A 25,153-nucleotide genomic window follows, 5' to 3' on the forward strand; every position below is an offset into this window, starting at 1 on the left:
GGTTGCAATTGATTTCTTTCTATAGCCTGTCCCTGCCCATAACCACATCACTGTCAACCAGCTATATGTTTTTTTTTCCCTCACAGGATATACAGTATTTCCTAATTGTTACTGACTAACATTTTTAACAAGGCCCTTTCAAAAACAGTGTTATATTGTTAATCGGAACAGCAGCTTATCTTTTCCTCTGGAAGACATGTAACCGGGTTATTTACAGGCAGGGTTTGTGGGAGATAGTGGCATCTTATAACACTAAGTGCCCAAACAAGGGCCTTTTTATGAGTATTACCATCTGTTAATAGAGGAAGTAAACCCGTTTTTGTTTTTCCTGGAAAAAAAACCCTGCAAGAGAAAGGCATAATGAGCTAGTATGCATAGCATACTAGCTCTTTATGTGGCACTTACCTGAGATCAGAGCCCCCAAAGCGCTCCTCGTTCCCCTCCACTGCCACCGTCATGTTGCCTACGAGTCTCTTCTGTGTATTGCCGCTCTGGCGCTGTGACTGGCCAGAGCGGCGATGACGTCACTCCCGCGCATGCCTGTGGGACCGGCATGATCCCGCGCATGCACACAGGACCGGCATAATCCTGACACTATCCAATTCAAGACCCGGCCCACTCAGTGCGCCTGCTCCATTGTCTACGGCGCGCATGCGTGTAGGTTAAGAAGATATTTCTTGCACCTACAGGTAAGCCTTAATCTAGTGTAAAATAATTACACACCCCCTTTGTCCCTAGTGGTCTGTCAAGTGTGCATGCACTTTTATATTATAAATACTGTTTTTTCTGCCTGGAAACTGGAGATTGTCCATAGCAACCAAAAAGTGTCCCTTTATGTCAAAAGTGGTTTTAGACCAGCTTGAAAACAGTGATAAAAAATTTGAATCACTTGCAGAATTGAGCGATATCGATTTGTGGGGAAATTCGTCATCAAACACTAAAAGTAATGACAGCAACAATTCTGCAACTGAGCAAATTTCAGTGTTTTTGATTTGATTACATTATTAAATAATTTGTATTATTATATTATTATTATTTGTTATAATTATTTATAGTTATTTATTATATTATAATTTATGATTTTGTGTTTCAAACTTTATTATACCCAGGATGTCTACTAGACTCTTGTTTGGACAGATTTAAGTGAGTTATTCCTAAGAATTACAGGCCTATAATATAAAACGCCAAATTTCCATGCAAAATAAATGTACCGCTTTCAGTACCTAAAATCTGAAATAATCATACCGTTAGGGAGGTTAATAGACTTTGCAGTTTTTTTCAAATTCTGGAGTTCAAACCGAAACTAGGGGGATTTTTGGCCCATCGCTAGCTCTGACATGAGGAAGCAAAGTCTTTCCTCAATCAAGATGGCCACCTCCACACAAAGAAACAGAACACAAGCATGGTGAGTCAATATTAGGGAGAAGATCAGCTGTAGGGAGACCACAAGCAATACTAATGACTAGATACTTGTTGTCTATTATTTTTTATTATTATTATTCAAAATCAAGAGAAATGTGTAAATTGCTTAATTTTTTAATCTAAAGTATTTACTGAGTGTACTGTTTATATATATTAAAAAAAAATGTCTATCCAGATTCTTTAAAAAATTAAACAACCTCAAGATGTTTAGTAAATCTGCATGTAAATTTTGAAGCTAGAAATTGTGGAAAACACCTTTTAAACATGAGATCCCAGTAAGAAGGAACAATCATTTCTTTCCGAGGTATAAAAGCAGAGACAAGGGTCTAACTGGAGGTTGTACGTGGACAACTGGACAAATAAAAATACATTGTAATGATCCATTAGAGTACCAAGTGTTACTGATAGTTTATTTAGTCATCTTCATCTTGAAAGAAGCTATCCATTTATCACCATCCCAATATAATATGACCATTTATCTGTTTCCTGTTTAGAAGATAATGACTCTTCAGCAACAACATTGCGAGTCCCTGCTTATTGTTATTGTGTAAGCTTTTCACTCCTCAACATTCTCATGAGTTTCTTCCTTATCTAAGGTAATCCACTCTTGCCCTGGCTTGGGGGAAGACTACTTAGTTCATAGGCACATAACTGTCGTCCCCTGTGACTTCATAGTGAAAACAGAATCCAGACACTTTTTTCTGATGTTTTGAAGATAAGATGAGGCTTAATCCTTGTGTCACGAAGGAACAGAAATTCATCTATACATCATCACATCGTTATTAGGCTGGTCTGTGGCTAGCTCAACACAAACATCATCCAGGGTTCCCTTTCAAGCTTTGGCAATGTTAAGAATATACCTCTGAGCTATGTGTTATGTGAGGATGAAACTAAAGTAGCATTGCATAGCTACAGACACAGAGATGCATTGTTTCCCTCCTCTGTGTAAACCCATAACTGGCCTTTAATAAAGTCTCAACAGCACAAGATGTAAATACCATCAACGAACAGGTGAACTATCAAATATCTCCTTAGGTTTTTTTGTGTTGGAAGTCTTATGGTTGCTCTAAGCTTCAGTGAATCACCCTGGGAGGAACAATTTAGATAGGGAGAAGATGAAAGGTTTATCTGATTGGAGTTGAAATGATGATTGATTGTGACAGGGAGAAATGGCCTAATTTTACAGGAACCTGGGAAATGGGAAAAGACAGGCTTGTGGCATTGTTAACTCTGAAGGAGAATGCCGTATTCTTTAGTTTTGCGGAATACAATGGTGTTTGCAACAGCCATAGAGCCATACTGATAGCAATATTATTTTACCATTATTGGTTCTAGCTCTGACTGGGATATTCTGAATTTTATAATAATATAATTTTCTAATATTATTATTTTCTATAGAATTTTATATAGTTTTTTTTTTTTTTAACAAATATGAAAGAACAGTATAAAAAAATAATAAAAAGGGCTGTGTTTATAATATTTAACACATATGCTCTCTGTAACTTTGACTTACCAATTAAGATGGTTTTCAAATAATTATGCAGTAGCAATACACAAAAGGTTATAGAAAATGATTGTGTCACACAAAGATTTAAATCTTATTTGAAAAAAAAAAAAAAACATACGAATAAATGGCTGGTATAAAGCAGCATTAATTTATATAGACAAAGTTTGTCTTACAGAAATATTTGGGAAAGAAAAAAGTGTAAATGAGGGAGTACTGGGAATAAACCAGTGAACATTCAATATTAATCTTTAAAAAAGTGCCTTGGATACTCTGTGACTCCTTCAGTCATTTATAATTATATTAATTACCCAATAGGAAGAATTTTAACTGCTATTGAAATAATTTATGGCAACGTAGTAAATTGGGGGAGGCATTTCTGTTTTTATATAAAAAAAATTAAAACATTACAAGTGATTCAGTGAAGTTGTCAGATCAGGAAAGAATTGCAGCTATCCTCTATCTAGCTGAAACAGGTTGAATTCCTGGTAAATGCAACTGTTATTTATAAGGACAGTGGGTCCCATGTATTTCTACTATGATTAATGTTAACTGATAATACTGCAGCCAAGACTTACAGTTTTTTTAGGACTAATTATACTAATCAGCTTTGCAATGCATTTGGAATCTGATCTGTTATAAAATTAAGGAAGGTATTTTGGAAATGTTGCAATTCTTTTTTTTTTAAAGCAAGAAGAACGGAAGTATATATATATTGTGTTAAAGGAATGTTTACAGCCTCTGCCAATCTCCAGTGATGATCTTACCATTACCACTACCATAACTACCATTGCTTTAAATTTTTGGTCTGTTATTTTGTCATTTATTTTATGTCATCCAACTTACTATGAACTGAATGCTGTAAAGTGTGGTCTTTAGGCCATAAAAGCACTGCTCTTGAGCAAAACCCTTATCTGCATAAGCAATGCTTACATTAATGTAAAGCATAGTAGGTGATGAGAGAAGGGACTAAATACCAAACAGAAGTACTCTGATGTGAAGGTCAGAATGTTAATTGAACATTTGGAGATACTTTGTTTAATCTTTGTCCCAGCCTTCTTCAGATTTAATAAAAATTAAATTAGTTTCTCTTCTCACATGTAAGCAAGCCTTAATATAGCAGTTTAAAGTAAACCTAAATGCTAGGTAAAGGAAAATATGTAATGGCTTTTCCATATGGCAGACATGCTCCAATTCCCCATCATACCTTTATGAGAATCTGTCATATTTTCCACAATCAACTCTACTCTGTCTATAGAGCCCTTTTCAAAACCAAGATGCAATGCTCAGGCCTGAGTTGCTGAATATTAAACCCAAACTGTTGCATAAAGGAAGGACTGGGCATTATTAAACCCGGAAGAGAATTTGCTCAACATCTCTGGTTCGGTGTGTCTGGGGTGGGGGGTGGGGGGTGGGCAGTGCTGGAGATTGGGTGATTATGACAGTTGAAGCTGCTTTTTTATTGATTTTCTTAAGATGCTGGAGACTGAATAATTCATCTTTTGCCCAAGCTGGAGTTGGCCATTAGGTTTCTCTGTGCAGCTATCATAACTATTAAAGTGGCCACAGTGCCAGCATGGAAATAAAACAACCCAGCTGATATAGCAGGGGAAAAAGTGTTCATATTTAATCTCAGATTTCAGCATTTACATAGAAATTGGGTCGATGAAATGTGCATGGATCAGTACACCTATAATGGAGCTGCCCCTGGCTTAAAGTGGAAGATAATTTATTGATTAACTATTCCCCAGAATATTTGCTTGTGCTCTTTACCTAGCTGGTCAAATGTGCAGCACCATAGCAAGTGGAGATCAAACAGAGGCTAAGATGGCAGCCTCCTTGGCTAGGGTTTAGTTCTGCTTTTACATTCCCTCCTGGGTGCTAGGGACAATTATGACAGGTGTCAGCAAGGAGAGCAGTTGGAGGCTAGTGAATGTCCTTTCACCGACCTGCCCTGAGTAATTTGAACCCCGAAGCACTCAGCTCTGAACACTTTCAGGTTCAGAGCTGTAACCCCCTGACCACACATATTAGTCACGGTGTAGGAAGAGCAATAATTCTAGAGCCAGCATTCACATTTAACTCTAAGCTAAGGAACTTAGTAAAGGCTTTTAAAGCAAGCCAAGCCAACCAAGGACAACTTTGGGTACTGTCGTTTTTACAGGCTTGCATAATTTTGGGATTTGACATTATTGGTGTCTACTTACTCTACACAGCCTCACCTTTTTAGAAAATATAGATTTGATAAACAATAGCAAAAATATAATTTTACATAAAAACTAAAACCATATTATTCTACAGGGTCTCAGTTTACATTAAATATACTGCATAAGTGGCCAAAATTAAAGAAATAATTCCAGCAATGAAAAGGTTAAGTAAATATACACTATACAGGTACAAATAATTGTTTTATTTGTAAAAATCTGAAAGCAGGTAATCAGTAATAATCTTGATCACTTGTGAACAATCTGCTTCACTTCTTGCTTGTCACTATTTTTGGATATGCAGAGAAATGTATTATATACGAGGGCAGGATGTCCAATCAACTTTTGCCCTTGGAGGTAACATCCCTAACATAATATACGAAAATAGAGATAAAGTACATCGAACCAAGACTTTAACCTCCAAAGCTATGCTACAGACACAAAATAATGTTGATTGGTGACATTGTGTAACAAAAACTGTACACTTCGGTTCCCCATTGCAAGTATATATATATATATATATATATATATATATATATATATATATATATATATATATATATATATATATATATATTATATATATATATATATATATATATATATATATATATATTATATATATATATAGAGAGAGCATACAGGTCAACGTTGTTCTTTTAGGCATATACATCTTTATTTTATTTTTTTGGCTGTGGCACAATTTTGTATATGTTCCTCCCTACATGCCTGGCAGACCCTGTCACTAGCCATCCTCCTAAAATGTTGTTTAAAGCACTTTTATACTGAGATCCCAGGTCCTGATGAAGTCATATGGTGAGTCCATCCTATGCCTACCAAGGAAAACAGTGATTTATCACTTCCACGTCCAGTATCTGAGTCAGTTTGGATTATACCATTGTGGAGAATCACAGTCCAGAGCTATCGAGAGAAGCTGCTCCCCATTTACTGGGTGGATTAAGCGCATTTGACCCACCACCGTACGGTGTTCCTGGGTCCATCACATCCGGTAAGAGTATTCAATCTCTTCTTACCTTGTTGATTGGGAATATCTTGGAATGGGATTCCAGATACGGTTATATTGGGAAGATAACAGATACCATCTCTCATATATGCTCTGACGGCTTGATTACATTTGGATGGACATATATAAGCACTTTCTATTGATTACACTTCACTATTGATTACACTGTGGACTTTATCATTAGTATTAGTTTTTGCAACCCCATATGTTAGGTGTGTGTTAGGATTTTTTGCATCAACTTTACTATCTTTATAGCCTTTCCTGTATATGGTTAGTGCTTTTTATTTCTCATAATATTAAGGCAATGGTATCAAAGTGAGAAATCCTTGGTTATCAGCTTTATATGGTCTGCAAAAAATAAAATCTGTCTAAGATCTACAGTATACAATATATATATATATATATATACAGTTACATAATTGATCTTTTGTGTCTGTTAATCCCCAAACCACAGTGGATTATTTCCCTTTCTATTTCTTTTTAATACAGTAAATGTATTTGCAAGGAATATACCTGTATGTCTTTTCAGTTTTCTTCTAGTGCTCCCCAACAATCAGGGCCAGACTGAGAATAAAAACCAGCCCTGGAAAAAATTTCATACCAGCCCCATAGCATTATTATATGAGCCCAACGGCATAACGCCATTTTTTTCTTGTTCATAAAAGGGAAAACCATACATTTTAAAGCACATTTGAAGAGAGTATTATATATAGATAAGACAGATATATAAGCAGATAGGGCTATATATAACAGCAAATTTCAGTTAAAAGTAGTAAAAGTGGAGCAATCATCAAGGGGGACAACTGGGAATGTGGGGGGGGACCTCTGGTGACCAGAGACCACCTTCCACAGAAAGAATACACTACGGTAAGGGGGGGTGGGGTCACTGATATAGGAGGAAAACTTTTATATCACTGCCCCCTTACATTATTGTATTCTCTCCCGCCTTACATCAGTGACCCCCCCTCAGACTGACCTGGCGATGCTGTCACTGACCTCCTCTCAGGTGCACCTTGCAGGGCTCAATCAGTCGGCTCCAGCTGGGTGGCACTGGTTTTCCTATTGTCTCCTCTCCACAGTCCACACATGTCTAACTTCTCCCATGACCCCAAATCCCGGTGGCACTCCCACTCTTGACTCCTCTTCAGACTCCCTCAGAGACTGCAGACATGATATAAGACAAGAGATGGTCAGAGGTTGCGGGCATGATACAAGAGATGGTTAGAATTCTATGGGCATAGTACAGGAGATGGTCAGAGGCTGTGGGCATGGTACAGGAGGTGTCAGAGGCTGTGGGCATGGTACAGGAGATGATTAGAGAGTGAGACTGAGGACATGATACAGAATATGGCCAGAGACTGCAGACACAAGAGATCAATGCAGCCTCACCAGTGCCCATCAAATGCAGCCTCACTGTACCCATAAATGAAGCCTCACTGTGCCCATCCATGCAGCCTCACTATGCCCATCATTGCAGCCTCACTGTGCCCATCATTGCAGCCTAACGTACCCGTCATTGCAGCCTTACTGTACCTATCATTGCCACCTCACCGTGCCCATCATTGCAGCCTTACTGGGCCCATCATTGTGTCTCACCGTGCCCATCATTTCTGCCTCATCGTGCCCATCATTGCCACCCCGCCATGCCCATCATTGCAGCCTCACTGTGCCCATCATTGCAGCCTTACTGTACCTATGATTGCCGCCTTACTGTGCCCATCACTGTCACCTTACCGTGCCCATCATTGCCGCCTCACCATGCCCATCATTGCTGCCTCACCATGCCCATCATTACCACCTCACTGTGCCCAGAATTGCCACCTTACCATGCCCAGCATTGCCACCTCACTATGCCCATCATTGCCAATGTATTGTGCCCAGCATTGCCACCTCACCATGCCCATCATTGCCACCTCACCATGCCCAGCATTGCCACCTTACAGTGCCCAGCATTGCCACCTCACCATGCCCATTATTGCATCTATACTGTGCCCATCACTGCCGCCTTACCGTGCCAAACATTGCTGCCTCACCAGTCAGTGCGAGTGGGTTTCGCACAGAGCGCATCTCCCGCTGTGTCATGGAGCTCAGTGTGACTGTAAAATGTTTGGCCACGGTGTTACAAAAGTCCCGTCCTCCTCCTAGACCAGCTTGTGTGATAGAGAGAACACTGCATCTATCACACAAGCTGGTCTAGGAGGAGGGCGGGACTTTTGTAACAGCGCTACCAAACATTTCACAGTCACACTGAGCTCTGTGACACAGCGGGACTCCGCTTTGAGCTATGCTGCAGCCACAGCATAGCTGTAAGCAGCCCCAGGGCAGGCAGGCCTACCAGGAAACGTTCCGGTGTGCCGGTAGGCCAGTCCGGCCCTGCCACCAATATCTGCCTATTCTTAAATTTTTTGAAGCAAAAGTGTCCCTTATTCTGATTCATATATCTTCTGCTACTCTCCTCTTACTGTCTTCTTATCATCCTGGAAACCTGTTAAGCGGCTGTTTGGGGTGCATATCAAGCTGCATTTCTTGTTTAAACCTCCTTTATGCCCTTTTGTATTTGGAAATTTTCTTATAAGGGGGAAGGATGAAGATGGTAAAACTAAAGGGTAACACCAAATCTTCAGAATCCTAAAAATTGTACTGAACACAGCCCCAGGCCCCTTACCATATTGTAGCTATAGCCAACACTTTTTCTTTCACTTTTGTATAGGGTAGTAAACAATCTCTATCGACTTGATGGGTGATCACAGGCTCCATATTCTTTGTTACTTTAAGAAACAACAGTTTGTATGAACGGGACTTTAAAGGGGAGTTCCAGCACACACACATACACTACTGTGCAAATGTTTTAGGTGGATGTGGAAAAAATGCTGTAAATTAACCATTTCAGCCCCGGAAGGATTTACCCCCTTAATGACCAGGCCATTTTTTGCATTACGGCACTGCGTTAATTTAACCAACAATTGCGTCGGTGTGCCCAAATAAAAATAAAAATTCCTTTAAATATTGTACCTGCTGGGTGTCTATAATATCCCTGTGAAAACATCTCTGAGAACCAGAGTCTTGCCCCAGGAAACATGTATCAATGAAAAAAAAGTTTAAAAAACGGTCGTTTTTTCTGGAGCAGTGATTTTAATGATGCTTAAATAAAAAAATAAAAAATGAAAAATTCCTTTAAATATTGTACCTGCTGGGTGTCTATAGTATGCCTGTGAAGTGGCACATGTTTAGAACTGTCCCTGCACAAAATGAGATTACTATAAGAAAAAGGTAATTTAAAACTGCTTGCGGCTTAATGTAATGTCTGGTCCCTGCAATATGGATGAAAATCATTGAGAAAAATAGCACAGACACAGACAGTACACACACCACGTAGCTTTAAATGCACACTGCAGAGGACACGGGCAGTACACACTACGTAGCTTTAGGTGCAATCTGCAGAGGACACGGGCAGTACACACCAAGTAGCTTTAGGTGCAAACTGCAGAGGACAAAGGCAGTACACACACTACGTAGCTTTAGGTGCAAACTGCAGAGGACACGGGCAGTACACACCAAGTAGCTTTAGGTGCAAACTACAGAGGACAAAGGCAGTACACACACTACGTAGCTTTAGGTGCAAACTGCAGAGGACACGGGCAGTATACACTACATAGCTTTAGGTGCAAACTGCAGAGGACAGGGGCAGTACACACCAAGTAGCTTTAGGTGCAAACTACAGAGGACACGGGCAGTACACACCACACAGCTTTATGGTGCACACTGCAGTGGACACAGGCAATACACCACGTGAGATTACTGCAGCTAGCACAATCACCTGCCTGCTAGTAAATTAGGAAGAGCTGATCTAGCTAAAGCCTGCCTGCTCTATCTACCTACTAAAAATGACACTCTCTCTCTCTCTCTCTCTGTCTTCTCTCTTTTAACCACCGCAACACACTATACAGGGCCAACCTGCAGGCTGCCTTTTATAGTGTGGGGCATGTACTAAACCCCCTGAGCCATAATTGGCCAAAGCTACCCTGGCTTTGGCCAATTATGGCTCTCCGTTTATTGCAGGCTGTGATTGGCCAAGCATGAGGGTCATAGTGCATGCTTGGCCAGTCATCTGCCAGCAATGCACTGCGATGCCGCAGTGAATTATGGGCTGTGAAACATATTGTTGTATTTGTTGCCACAAAGTCAGCTCTCTTTTTCTGAAATCTATGTGAGTGGCGACAAACATAGCAGTTCTTACAAGGGTAAAATCCCTTCCCTGTAAAATCCCTTCCCAGCTACTGATTTTACAATTAAATCCCTTAATGTCAGTGCTCTTTTATAGATAGATATACACACAACTGAGAAGCTTGCATCTGAACATTAGCTGGCATCTCTGATTCACCCGACATGGCTGGCGGATTTGTCTGTCTAGTCCCCAAAGTGGATGGAATCAAAGCTTCTCCCTCATCGACTTCTTCATCTTCGGACATTGGCTCTTGGTTCATGCTCCCTCTCCTGTAGAGAAAACAGAACAACACTCACATGTATCCCAAAAAAATATAAATACATTTATTATTTATTAATATTAAATACAAAAATGCTTTGCCTTTCATTTCTTTTTTAAACTAAATGGGTTGTTTTACAAGGTGAGGGTTTACATACACTTTAAAGCCATCCCCTACTCACTGAGTGTCTCCCATTGTGTTAATCACTGGGAACTTACCCAGAAAATACCAACTAGATGGTACTGTACCTTAGCCCACTCCATATAGCCCACTTTACTTAAAACAGATCTTCTCTCTGCAAACCAGGATGTGGCAATAATGGTAACCTTTTGCATTTTTTATGGTCTTGTAAAAACCTGCACAGCTTCTGGCGGAGTGTTTTCAAGGTTTCTCTTGGGTCCCTCATTAGCCCCAAAACTGACCTAGCAGTACTAAACTTAGAGATAGAGGACTTCCCCAGTACTAAATTTAGAGATAGAAGACTTCCATCATAACTATGATGTAAGCCTATTGTGACAGCTGGCAGGTTAAATCGCCTGGTTGCATCCAGGATAGAAAATATGTATGTCCAAGATTCAGATTTTGCCGACTTATACCGTGCTGGAAGTCCTGCAGGGGAAGAGTTAATGAGCTCAGCTGAACTAAGTGGGCTCATTAAGACCTCTATAAAAAAACTGCATGCTTAGGAAGATGCTCCATCCTGGAACCAGTTCTGTGTTTGTGTAGACTGGGGAGTGTGGTATCTGTCCTGTGCGGTGAGGCAACGCCTGTGTGGTAAACTTCTAAAACAGGGAGATAGGAGCTGGGGCAGCACAAGGCTGCACCTAGTTGTTAGATAGGGAATCAACGTGTGTAGTAAGCGGTCAAGCTGACCGGAATTTCTTTTCATGTTTCTTTTTTTTTTTGCTGTTATATTTTTCACTTTATATAGTATAAATAAACCACACCATTGTTTTTTTTCACCTACAACATGGTCTGATGTACTTGATTTTGTGTAGTGAACCCATCCACGAGCTAACTGTAACAGCTCTAGGGAACGAGAGTGAACTGCAGATGAAAGGATTTCAATGCTCTTCCTTATGTGAGAATTCAGTATTAAGCCCCAGGCGTCACTCCACACAAACAGGAGTTTGGGGGTTCTCTACATCATCTATCTTTTACATAAAGATAGGCATTGAGCTATTGAGCTTGGACGCATTACAACATACGACCAAGGCTTAAGCGATTATCAGTATTACATAGCTTCATGCAATAGGCGACTAAGGCCTCGTACACAGGTTAACCAGAGGACAACAGTCTGACAGACCGATCGAGTGTGGGCCCCATAGGTTATTTAAACTTGCTTTAAAATTTAACCGATGGATTGCTAACCGATAGGTCAAAACCGATCGTTAGTATGCAAAACCATCGGTTAAAAACCCGTGCATGCTCAGAATCAAGTCGACGCATGCTTGGAAGCATTGAACTTCGTTTTTTTCAGCACCTCTTTGTGTTTTACGTCACCGCGTTCTGACACAATCGGTTATTTAACCTATGGTGTGTAGGCGTGTGTAAGCGTGACGGACCATCAGTCAGCTTCATCGGTTCAGACCGTTGTCCTCTGGTTAACCTATCGTGTGTACAAGGCCTCAGGGAGAAGGTATGAAATACGTCAACCCTTAGCATAGGAAAGTTTAGGCAAACATGTTCTGCAACTTTAGGACATGGGCCCATATACAAGTAGCACTTATGTCAGCACGTAGTAAATATGCGTTGTAGCGACAACTTATAATTGCATATGAAAGGCAATTATAGCTCAGGTACTTGAGATTACACATAATATAGAAGTTGTAATGACAACTAATCATTGCATATAAGAGGTAAATAGCTCAGGTAGTAATAATTGCACATGAGAGGCAAATATAGCTGAGGTAATTTGAGAGTAAATGTCCCTTTAAGATATTCCTTAGCAAGAGCCATAGGCACAACAGTCTATCCTAAATAGTACGTTGATAGCCACAAGACATGATAAATAACAGCAATTGTTTTAGATGGAACACAAGCAGTAGATCTTCCTATGGCACTACAAGTGACACAATTAGCTACTTATCCGTTTGTAGGCTTCAGTGTAGCAGATAGGGATTCTGTGGTGTAGGTTGTCCTTTAGGAAGATCTCTTTAGGGGGTGCAGTGTAGATGCAGGAGAGGGTTGTTTCCAGCCTGGGATTGATGGTTGCAGGGGATGCCATGCAGTCCAGGGATTGCTGGTACCTGTAGTTCTGGCCTTCAGGCAAAATGGATGCCTGAAGGCCCAGGGAAGGCTGGTAGCCTAGCCGGCTACAGCCGACAATAATAGAACAATGTTTGTAGGGTAAATGAATGCCTTTATAGGCTGGAGAGGCGCGTATTGCAGCTGCAGTGCATCAGCACTGAATCCAAGAGAAGCGATGATTTGCGGCGCACTTCCGCGCTGGAACGCAGCATGGCATCGGGCGATGACGTCATAGCGTGAGCGCCGTATGCATTACGGCGCTGAAAGTGCCTGTCACAACAGAAAGTAACAGGCGCGCGGAGCGCCTGTTACAGTAACCCCCTCACAGTTGGTGGAGAAGCCAGGGCAGTATTTTTAAAGGCCAGCACGGAGGAGATCCTGAAACAGCTGGCTCTAGCAAATGCAAATCAACAGCAGACACATGCAACTTTGCAAAAGAGCCTTGCAGCTCAGCAACAAGCTCACCTGCAGAGTCTGGAAGCTCAGCAAGAAGCCCATCAGCAATCTGAGGCTCGCATAATAGAGCTGTTGCAGAAGCAGGAGCAAAAACTCCAACAACAAGTGGAGACATTAATGCAGCAACGTCCGCAGACCAGTGAGGCAAGTGGTTCCACTAATACCGCATTATTTTGTGTGAGCCGTTTACTACCAAATATGACTGGAGAGGATCCTGAGGTGTTTTTGACCACGTTTGAAAGGACCGCTGTAAGGGAAAAGTGGCCCAAGGAGCTGGACTGGTGGCCCCTCTATTATCTGGGAAATCGCAGAAAGCATATTATGACCTAGAGCCTGACCAAGCAAAAGACTATGATGTGCTAAAAACAGAAATATTAGCAAGGCTGGGTGTCATCCAGGCTCAGCGCATACATAACTGGACTTTCCAACTTGGAAACCCCCCCCAGGTAACAAATGTATGATCTCATTCATCTGAGCAGGAAGTGGCTGCAGCCAGAGACTTTGACCGCACCAAAGATTGTGGAGCGTGTTGTGATGGATTGTTTCCTGAGATCTCTTCCTACTGCCATACAAAAGTGGGTAAGCCATGAAGACCCAGAAACCACGGAAAAGCTGGTAAATCTGCTTGAGAGGTACTTGGCTACAGAGAATCTGACTGCCTCTTCCAGGGATTCACAGACTTTCCACCCTAACCCCAGACCATCCCCAGTGGCGGGTAAGATGACTCCACGCGGTGAGAGTGGAGAGAGTGAGAGGGTGGAAGTTCTAACTAATGTCTGGCGGGAGCAGCCCGGGAAGTCAAGGCCACAAGAGGCAGTGAAAAAGATTATTTGCTACCGCTACCAGCTAGAGGGACATATTGCAGCTAATTGCCCAGTTTTGGATGAACCTATGCAATGTGATTTTATAAGGGACTGATGTCAGTCGCTGTTTGCGACAGTTGCATGCACTGCCATCCGGGGAACTGAGAAACATTCATGCAAAATGTGTATTAATGGTAGAAATATTGTTGTGTTGCTAGATTCAGGTAGCCTGGTGACATTGATAAAAGCTGAATTAGTTACTACAGAGGTCTCTGGGAATAACAAGGTGGCTGTTATTTGTGTGGATGGGGAAACCCGAGAGTATCCTGTGACTACAATGTTTTTTGACACCCCCAAAGGTAACCTCTCTCATTAGGTGGTGTTAGTGTCTCACTTACCACATGATGCCATTGTGGGAAGGGATTTTCTACAGTTTTGGGAACTCTGGGATTGTCCTGAGCCCCCACTGGTGACCATATAGACCAGGAAGGTTATGACCAGAATTCCTCTGAGAGTGGAGAGTACTCTCCAGAATTTCCCTTGTCAGTATTGGCAGGGGAGACTCGAGAAACTGGGCAGGAGCCAACATCCTCAGACGAAAACATGCCATCTGTGGAGTTTTCGGATCTTGAGGTTCACAGAGAAAATGTTGCCACAGAACAGTTAAAAGACCCCACCCTAATAAAGGCACAGGAAAATGTGGTGAAAATAGATGGCATGTTAGTGAACCCAGATAAGAAAGGGACCTGCTGTATCAAGTGGGTCAAAGGGCAGGCAAAACCATTGAGCACCTTGTGGTGCCCAAACCTTACAGGAAGTTGGTGTTAGAGTTGGCCCATGGGCACATTCTTGGAGGTCATCTGGGGACAGAGAAAACCAGAGAGCGAGAGTATTGCAGAGATTCTATTGGCCTGGGGTCATGAAGCAAACAGAAAATTATTGTTCCTCCTGCACTGTGTGTCAAAAGTCAGCACCTATGCCACATTTCCGTAACCTCTTCCCATCATTGAGGTCCCCTTTGAGAGGATCGCAATGGATTTGGTAGGTCCGATAATGAAGTCAACTAGGGGGTATCAGTACATTTTGGTTATATTGGACTATGCCACCTGTTATCCAGAAGTGATTCCTCTTTAAAATACCTTGGCCAAAACCATAGCCAAAGAGCTATCTCTTGTTTTTAGCTGAGTGGGTATTTGTAAGGAACTGCTTATGGACCAATGTACACCCTTTATGTCTCCGGTTATGAAAGAGCTGTGCAAGTTGTTCAAAGTGACACACTTGTGTACATCTGTGTATCACCCCCCAAACGAATGGGTTGGTTGGAAGGTTTAACAAAACCCTAAAACAAATGTTAAAGAAGGTGGTGGATAGAGATGGAAAGGATTGGGACCTTCATTAGATCACCCTATTTGATGTTTGCCATTAGGGAGGTACCCTAATCCTCTACAGGTTTCTCACCCTTTGAGTTACTCTATGGGAGACACCCAAGTGGGCTGCTGGATATCGCCAAGGAAACTTGGGAAAATTTGTGTTCTTCCCACAGGAGTGTGATTGAGCATGTCGCATGTCGCCCTGATGCAAGATAAAATTGCGCAGGTAATACCAATCGTAAAGGAACGTTTGGCCCAAGCGCAGTTAGCACAGCAGAGAGTGTACAACCATGGGGCCAAGACCCGTACCTCTTCCTCGGGGGATAGGGTATTGGTGCTAGTCCCTACGGTTAAAAGCAAATTCCTGGCCAAATGGCAAGGTCCATATAAAATAATTGAAAAAGTGAGTGAGGTGAACTACAGGGTCAGACAACCAGGAAGGCGAAAGCCGGAACAGATATATCATGTCAATCTGCTGAAAGCCTGGAGGGATAGGGAATCCCTAGTCGCAGAGGTTGGAATCGCAGTCACCTTATCGAAACCCCAACAACAAGAGGTTAAAAAGTTTGTGCTTTACAAAAAAGAGGTTTTCTCTGAGCTGCCGGAACAAACATCTGGCATAGAGCATGACATTATCACCCGGCCAGGAGAAAGGGCAAAACTAAAACCTTATAGAATACCAGAGGCCCGACGGGTGGCAATACATGGGGAGGCTCAAAGGATGCTGGAATTGGGTGTGATAGAGGAGTCCCAGAGTGACTGGTCAAGTCCTATCGTACTAGTGCCCAAACCTGATGGAAACTGGCAGTTTTGTAATGATTTTTGACAATTGAATAAAGCTACAAAATTTTACACCTACCCCATGCTGCGTATAGATGAGTTGATCGACCAGCTGGGAACAGCCCGATACATGACAACTCTCGATCTCACCAAAGGGTATTGGCAAATTCCCCTGGCCGAATTGGCCAAGGAGAAAACTGTGTTTGTAACCCCAGATGGGGCGTTTCAATATATAAAAATGCCATTTGGATTACAGAATGCACCGGAAACATTCCAGTGGAAAATGGACAAGATTCTAAGGCCCCATCAGAAGTATGCTGAGGCTTACCTGGATGATGTGATTATCCATAGCACAGATTGGGTCTCACATCTGCCAAAAGTGCAAGCAGTCTTAAACTCCATCCGGGAAGCTGGGTTTAAGGCCAATCCAAAGAAGTGCACCATTGGACAGGAGGAGGCCAAATATCTTGGGTACACTATTGGGAGAGGAGTGATAAAACTCAATAAATAAAGTCAATAAAGTTGAGGCCATACAGAATTGGCCCTGTCCGAACAGCAAGAAGCAGGTACGAGCCTTTCTGGGAATTGCTGGCTATTATCGGTGATTCATTCCCCATTTAGCTTCTCAGGATGTGCCCCTAACCAACCTGACCAAAGGGAAAGAGTCTATCATGATTAAATGAACCCCAGAGGCTGAAGCAGCGTTCCAGTCTTTAAAAAAGCCTTGTGTAGCCAGCCAGCGTTGCTCTCACCAGACTTCTCTAAGGATGTTGTTGTACAAACTGATGCATGCACCCAGTCATTTACTTGAGCAGGTAATTGAAGTCCCATGAGGTATATTTTTTTTAATGTAATAAGTGGTTACATGTAAAATTTTCACAACAAAAAAGGTTAATTAAGCTACATGGATCCAAATAAGTTAGATGGCCACACCTTATGTGTATAGCCATTTCTTATGTTGAACAAAAAAAGCTCTTTGTGGGTTTGTTGTCTTAAATTCTGAACCACAATGCTACTTTTGTGACAGCAATAATTATCAATGTTAGAAAAAGAACCACATAATTTTTAGTCCTATATATATATAATTTAAACTTCCAAGGAAATAAACACTATCTAGCTGGCCTGAAATACACTTGAGTAGAAAAGGGTTTTGTACATTAGGAAACCACTGTACATGTTAGGGTTGGCTAAATAAATGTGTGTCTCCTCTCTTGTTCTTGAACTAGCTGGAAGACAGTTGTAAACCTAATAGTTACATATTTGTTACTTTAGATATATCAGTACAGAACATGTACTTTAAACAGCACAGCACTCTTGTTAATAGATACAACTTTGTTTTACATATTTTTATATATTTTTAGGTTTTAATAACTACTGTATAGAAGTATTAGCAGGGCCGCTGATAGGGCAGTACAACCAGCCCTGTTGTACCGGGCCCGGCTCCATCAGCTCAGCAAGGGGGCCCGGGAAGCTTTAAAGTTAAATTCGGACAGAATAAATTAAAATGGTTTTCTAAACCACCCCTGCTCCTGCTTGCTTTTTAGGGTATACTTACATAATCCTGGGCCCCTCTGTTGCCCTAATGGGGGCCCAGGATTATGTAAGTATACCCTAAAAGCAAGCAGGAGCAGGGGTGGTTTAGAAAACCATTTTAATTTATTCTGTCAGAATTTAACTATTAAGCTTCCCGAAGGGACTTTATTTCCATTTTCGGGGGGCGCAGGTAGATAAAGTCTGACCGCATAATGCGCTGCACATGTTCTAGTTCCGGCCACGGCTGCCTACTGCTTGTACCATCCCTGGCGGAGTGATTTATGTGTACAACGCTCCCTCAGTAAGTGCTGTCTGTGGGAGTGAGAGAGGCATGTGGCTGGATGCAGGAAACTTAATCCAGCAGCGGTGCACAGCTACAGGCAAGGGGCGGCACACAGTCACACCAACTACCATGGAAAGAAGGTACAGCCCCCTGACTCCCCACTGTGTTCATTATTATCGTCATTAGGATGATCACAGCACTTTAGATCCTTTATTGTTTTTCACAGTGTCACATGGCTATTGGAGCTGAGTGTGTACAGACTGTCACACAATAGAGCCATAACAAAGTCAGCACCCAATAGCCATGTGGCACTGTGGAAGAGCAACAGAGGATCTAAAGTTCTGTGATCATCATAATGATGATAATCATAAGCATGAGATGCTACTTTACACTTGCTACTTGTTTGGATTGAGGGGGGGCAGTAAAAACATGCAGCTGAGCTGCATTTTTTAACCACCCACCAACCACCCCTCCTTAAAGAAGCTTTCACCCAAACCTTACAATTAGGTCTGCCTGCCATTTTTTCACGTGGATCTGTATGAAAGATCTATATAGGATGGAATCCAGATGGTACATAGATTTGAATCTGTTAACACCTGCCTATCTCTGGGTCTGTTCAGGTGAAAAAAAAATGCTGCTATCTCTCTGTATTGTGGGTTTGTAATGCTTTTCTTTGTGGACATTAAAGCAAATTTTTTTCTGATGCTGGGAGTGTGGTAAATCTTCCTTCCACATTGCCTGTTGTGAGTGGACACAAGTCCAAATTTCCATTTAGCCACCCATAGAGACATCACAAGTCCTCTCCTGTCGGCTGTGCATTGTATGCAGATGCAAACTGAACAGACCTGGAAATCAGAACACATCTGTCCCATTTAGCTCCAATTCTGCAGAGAATCCACTCACTGATCCCTTGCTGAGTGGAGCAGCACTGTTTGAAAGAACCCTCATGCTGGAAAGGTAGTGGTGGGGAAAGTACATATGCTGCAACCACAATGCTTTTTGCAAAGCAACTACTGTAACCACCCACCATGTTTCCTGCTGAGCATTTTACTTTTCAACTACTGTCAGGGTTTTTAAGTGGTTAACACAGGTTGTGAGGATGTGATACAATGCCTGTTCACCACCAGCCAAATTCTGTTAGAAGAGCAATCCGCATGCAGATCACTCTTCAGAGAGCAATGCTAGTGTGAATTAGCTCATACAGATTTTTAATAATTATTGGAGTGCATGCCTCAGCTGATTTAAAGGCATAAACATTGAATCCTTAAAGTCAGCTGCAGCACTCTCATTCTCTAGAAGGAATGTGATTAGCCTGGACAAAGATAAATATCACTTTTTTGGGGCGGGGTTGGGGGGGGGGGCCATCAGGTAGGCTGTACAGGGCCCAATGATTTCTAACAGCGGCCCTGAGTATTAGCCACAGCAACCAATTTCAAGATTGAATACGTGTCTAAAAAGTGGCACATTTGTATTGAAATTGTTTGCATACACATGGTACCCCTTGCAGGACAAAGACAACACTAAGTCCCATACTATCTTGTCACTGCCCCCCATGTAGTCTGGGTAGTGGTGGTGGGGGGCTCTACTTCACTGTCTTTTCCCTCATAAACTCAAAATGTGTATGTATAGCCTGTTGCCCTCTCACAGAGCTTATACATGTTGACCTCATATCTGGCACGCTTGTTGGGGAGATACTACTTGATTTCAAGGCAGCTAGTGAAATGTATGAGGGACTCGTCTCTCTCGTTTTATTGGGGCGTATACATATCTGCAAATTTTTCAGAGATTTCGTTTATGAGGGACCGAAATTTGTAGAGCCGATCATATTCAGGGTCACTCTGAGGATGACAGAGTGTGTTATCACTATAATGTATGAAATTCATTATCTTCTAATATCTCTGCCTGGCCATTTCAGCAGAGAACATGGACATACGATGACCTGGGTCTGTGGACCAATATGACTGCAATTCATTATTTTTTGAAAAGTGCATGGGTTAGGCCAAAAAAAGTTTTAATTTGGGAAACTGTGATACATTTCCACACAAATTGTCTGGCAAGAGTTGAATTTGGGTGGGCAGCGGTGTCATTTTGTGTCTATAGATTGCTTTGTTCTATAATAAATTGATACAGATCTTCCAGGAAAAACTGTTTAACAAATCAGAAGGAGTAGTTAAAGTGATTGTAAGCTTTCATTTTTTTTAAATTTAAAATAACACACATGTCATGCTTACCTCCACTGTGCAGCTCATTTTGTGGCCCCGATCAACCTCTTTTTTTTATAAATTCCTCTGAGGTCCCAGCGACGGCGCTCGCAGCTCCTCCTCGCATGAGATAACCCCCTAGGAGAAGCGCTCAATCAGAAGCCGGGACTCCGTGCAGAGGGAAATACTGGGCTCAGTTAAGACAAGTCATACATTCCTAGCATTTCATCTACCTGGGGCCGGGTACACCTGACCTTAGCAGGTATCTCTTCCCCATCGTCTGAGCTCCCTGTCAGGGTGTTGCTGCTTTCTACATGTTCATATTCTGAGCCTGATTCTGACAAAGAGGAATCTCCCCTTCACTCTCATTTGTCATACTCAGAATCCTGTTGGCCTCTTCACTAGTGTACCTTTCTTTATAGGTACATAGTGCGACTCATGAGGAAAAGAGCTCCTGGTTGTCAGGGGCTGCTTGGAATTCTAGAAATAAAATGTACTTGATAGTGCTAGCAGAGATCAGGTCTGATTCTGCTAATGCTGTGGTTTTGTGTACAATGTATTAGAGTTTTTTTTGTAAGTATATTGGGGTAGCGAGGTGTGATGTAGCAGATATTGAGCTTGAGTGAAGTCCAAGGTGTATGTCGTAATTTGGGCAATGGTATTGTGTACCTTTTACCAAAATGGTTTTATGTGTTCACAATTCCACCAGATATGGAGTAAGGAGCCCACGGTAGAATTGCATCTTCAGCACAGCGGTGATACAGTTGGATGGAATATGTGTATCCGTTCAGGCATACGGTACCATCTTGAGTATAGTTTGTAGCTGTTCTCATGTGCTGAAATACTAATGGATCCTTTATGGATTTGTGCAAAAATACTTATTCCTCCGTAGGAAGGTCCAGATTAAGTTCATTTTCCCATCTCTGGTTGACTGTGTTGGATTTATGGTCAATTTTACCAAAAAGGAGTGAATATACCTCCGAGATCAGGTGTCTTTGAGGATTTGTACTGGTGCAGTGTTTCAAAAGGAGTTTGTTCTCTACACCACTGTGTGATAGCTCTAGTGTTATTAAGAAAATGTCAGATTTGCAAAAATTTGTAGGAAGGAATGGTACGCTCCATAAATTTGGAGGATAAGGTCATCATTTTGAAAGAGGTGATGTGCTCTAAGTGTTTGTCTGCATTCGTGAGATGCACAGTATTGTCTGAGAGGCCTGGGGGGAAGTCGGGGTTGCCATCTAAAGGTGTTAGCGGGCCTGGTGATTGAGTCATTTTAAGTGAATTACATGTTTTACTGAAGTTAAGAAGTGTGGGTCCCGTCAGTAAGTGTGTGGAGTGTTCCTTAGGGGTGGCTTTGGCGTCAATCCATGATATGTGGGAAAGAGGGATCTGTGCAAAAGAATCCTCAATGGTAACCCAGTCCTTAGTGTATGGGTGTATGTGTCAGTCGATTATTCTTGTGATATGGCATGCTGTGTGGTATTTATGAATATCTGGCAGGCCTAATCCACCTTTCAGTTTGGGGAGAGTCATTCTATCCCAACTTAGCCTAGGAGATTTGGAGATTTGGAGGCCCAGATAAAGTTCCTGCATATCCTTTTGTAGGTTGAGAAAATGGGAGTCTAATTGGTAGGGTTTGTAAGGCCTCTTACACACGATCGGTTAACCAGAGGATAACGATCTGATCGACCGTTTTCATCGGTCCAAACCGATCGTGTGTAGGCCCCATAGGTTATTTAACCTTCGGTTAAAAAAAAGCCAACTTGCTTTAAAATGTAACCGATGGATTGCTAACCGATAGGTCAAAACCGATCGTTAGTACGCACAACCATCGGTTAAAAATCCACGCATGCTCAGAATCAAGTCGACGCATGCTTGGAAGCATTGAACTTCGTTTTTTTCAGCACGTCGTTGTGTTTTACATCACCGCGTTCTGACACAATCGTTTTTTTAACCGATGGTGTGTAGGTGCGACGGACCATCAGTCAGCTTCATCGGTTAACCTATGACAGCGGTCCGTCGGTCAGTTCTCATCGGATGGACTGATCGTGTGTACGCGGCATAAGAGGTATAAGATACGCTGCAAAATGTTCATTTTTAGAATGGCAATTTGCCCAAACCAGGAGAACTTACCCTTTCTGTATAGTTTGGAGGATAGGTGCATAGTTTCTGTCATAAAGCTCATCTAGTTTAGAGGGGATTTGAATGCCTAAGTAATTGAGGGCATTAGGGTCCCACCTGAAAGGGAAATTTGATTGGCATTGATGTACTAACGTTGATGGGAAGGAGATATTAAGGGCTTTAAATTTTGTAAAATTAATTTGCAGGTTTGATAGTTTGTTGAATAGAGTAAAATCCTTTAGCAGATTGGGTATAGTGATTAATGGGTCATAGAGGAAGAGAAGGATGTCATCAGCATAAGACGCAACTTTGCATTGTTTGTTGCGGATATCGATGCCTTTAATGTTAGGATTTGCTCTAAGTTTGCGTAATAGGGGTTCTAAGGTGAGCACAAAGATAAGGGGCACCCCTGACGTGTGCCATTTGAAATGGAGAAGACGTCCGACAGGCGGCCATTAAACCTAATTTTGGGAGATGAATATAGTGCAAGGATCAATTGTAGAAAGTATGCAGGCAATCCCATTGCCTGTAATGTTGCCATCGTGTAATCTCAAGCCATCCTGTCTAACGCCTTCTCCGCATCGAGAGACAGAAAAAAACCTTGTTTGGATGAAGTTGAAAGCCAATGGTGGATGTTGATAGCCTTTATGGTGTTATCCCTGGCCTCCCTACCAGGGATAAAGCCTACCTGGTCAAGTGAAATCAATTTGGGAAGGAGAGGGAGTACGCGATTAGCCAGAATTTTAGCATAGAATTTTAAGTCTACGTTGAGAAGGGAGATAGGTCTGTAGTTAGATACTATTGTTACATCTTTGCCTGGTTCAGGTAATAGGGTAATATGGGCTTCGTATGCCGCGTACACACTATCGGTCAAACCGATGAGAACGGTCTGATGAATCATTTTCATCGGACCAAACCGATCGTGTGTGGGCCCCATCGGTTAATTATCCATAGGTTAAAAAAAAGCAATCTTGTTTTAAATTTAACCGATGGATATCTAACTGATAGAATAAAAAACGATTGTTTGTAGGCTTGTCCATCGGTTAAAAATCCACGCATGCTCAGAATCAAGTCGACGCATGCATGGAAGCATTGAACTTTGTTTTTTTCAGCACCTCGTTGTGTTTTACGTCACCGCGTTCTGACACAATCGTTTTTTTAACCGATGGTGTGTAGGCACGACTGACCATCAGTCAGACCGTTTTCTTCGGATGGACCGATCGTGTGTACAGGGCTTAACAGATCCTTATTTAGTTGTGGAGATGAAGGCAAAGAATTAAATGCCTTAGTGAAATGGGGGGATAAGTATGTTGTGGAAAGTTTTGTAATACCTTACGGCCAAACCGTCTGGGCCTGGACTTTTACCTGTTTTAAGTTGTTTCAAAGCTTTCATAGTTTCCTCTGCACAAATGGGGTGTTCCAAACTTTCGGAGTCATCTTGGGTGATAGGGGATGAACAATATTGTGTTAAGAAATCTTTTATTGCCTCTTGTCTTTCTGGAGGGTGGCCCGTCGTGGGAGGTAAGTTATAAAGTTTGAAGAAGTATTGGACAAACTGATTAGCAATGTCTTCCGGAAAGGTAAAAGATTTGCATGTGGGGTCTTTAATCATGTGTATGGTGTTTGTCCCCTTTCTAAGTTGTAGGGCTCTAACCAGATATTTTCCTGACTTGTTCCCGAATTCATAAAACAGTTTTTGTGTTAAGATGTATTTGAGTTTTAATGTCTTACCAAGCTCCTCTAAGAGTTCTGCCCGAACCTTTAATAAGTCAACAAAAGATTGATTGACCAGGGATAATTTATGTGCCCACTCCAGAGTATGAATTCTGTCGGACAGTGCAGCAATACGGTGTGAGTGCAACATTGAAATCTCCACCAACAATAAGGATGCCCGAATAAAATTCAGTGAACTGATGGAGGGTGTCACGGAAGAAGGAGACTTGTTGCCTGTTAGGTGCATATAGGTTCGCTAGAGTAATGGGTTTGTTGTGGAGAGTCCCCTTGAGGAATAGATATCTACCATTACCGTCCCTTTTAATCTCTGAGACTTGGAGAGGGCAGTTTTTAGATATTAGTATTGCAACGCCTTTAGTTTTTGATTTTTCATTGGAGGAGTGGTATACCGTAGGAAAGTGATGGTTGGGGATGTTATTTAAGCAGCAGTGGGTTTCTTGGAGAAATGCTATTTGCGTTTTGTTTTTCTGTAGTGTGTAGAGCAACTGAGATCTCTTCTCAGGGATGTTGAGCCCACACATACTCAGGGAGCAGAACTTCACCTGTGAAGTGGGCAATATCCTGTTGCATCCTGTCGTGTTACGGGTTGGAGTGCCCGCCATTATAGGGCAAGGGGAGGAGTGTGTGGAGCGTAGATGTGGAGGATGATAAAAACCGTAGATATGGTAGGAGAGTGGGTAGACGTCCAGCTAAATAAAAGGGCCTTATGTTGTGAGAGGGGGAGGGGAGGAAAGAACTATCCCTCTCTACAAGGAGAAAGGGAGAGATGTACAGTGAGCTGCCGGTGGAGTCTGGCCCAGGTGTAGGCTAAAACTGTTGGCAAGTACCTAACACAGAGGATATTTCCAAATAGCAGGCTAGCCCACCGTTACCAGTCATAGAGGCCGATGAATAGAGGACAATGGATGTGGGAATAAGTAAGACCATGAATGAGACAATATATATGGTGTAGTAGATGGGGTGGTGTCTGTGTGTGATCTTGAT

The sequence above is a fragment of the Rana temporaria genome, chromosome 11, assembly GCF_905171775.1.
Source record: "Rana temporaria chromosome 11, aRanTem1.1, whole genome shotgun sequence".
In the NCBI taxonomy this organism is placed as follows: Eukaryota; Metazoa; Chordata; class Amphibia; order Anura; family Ranidae; genus Rana; species Rana temporaria.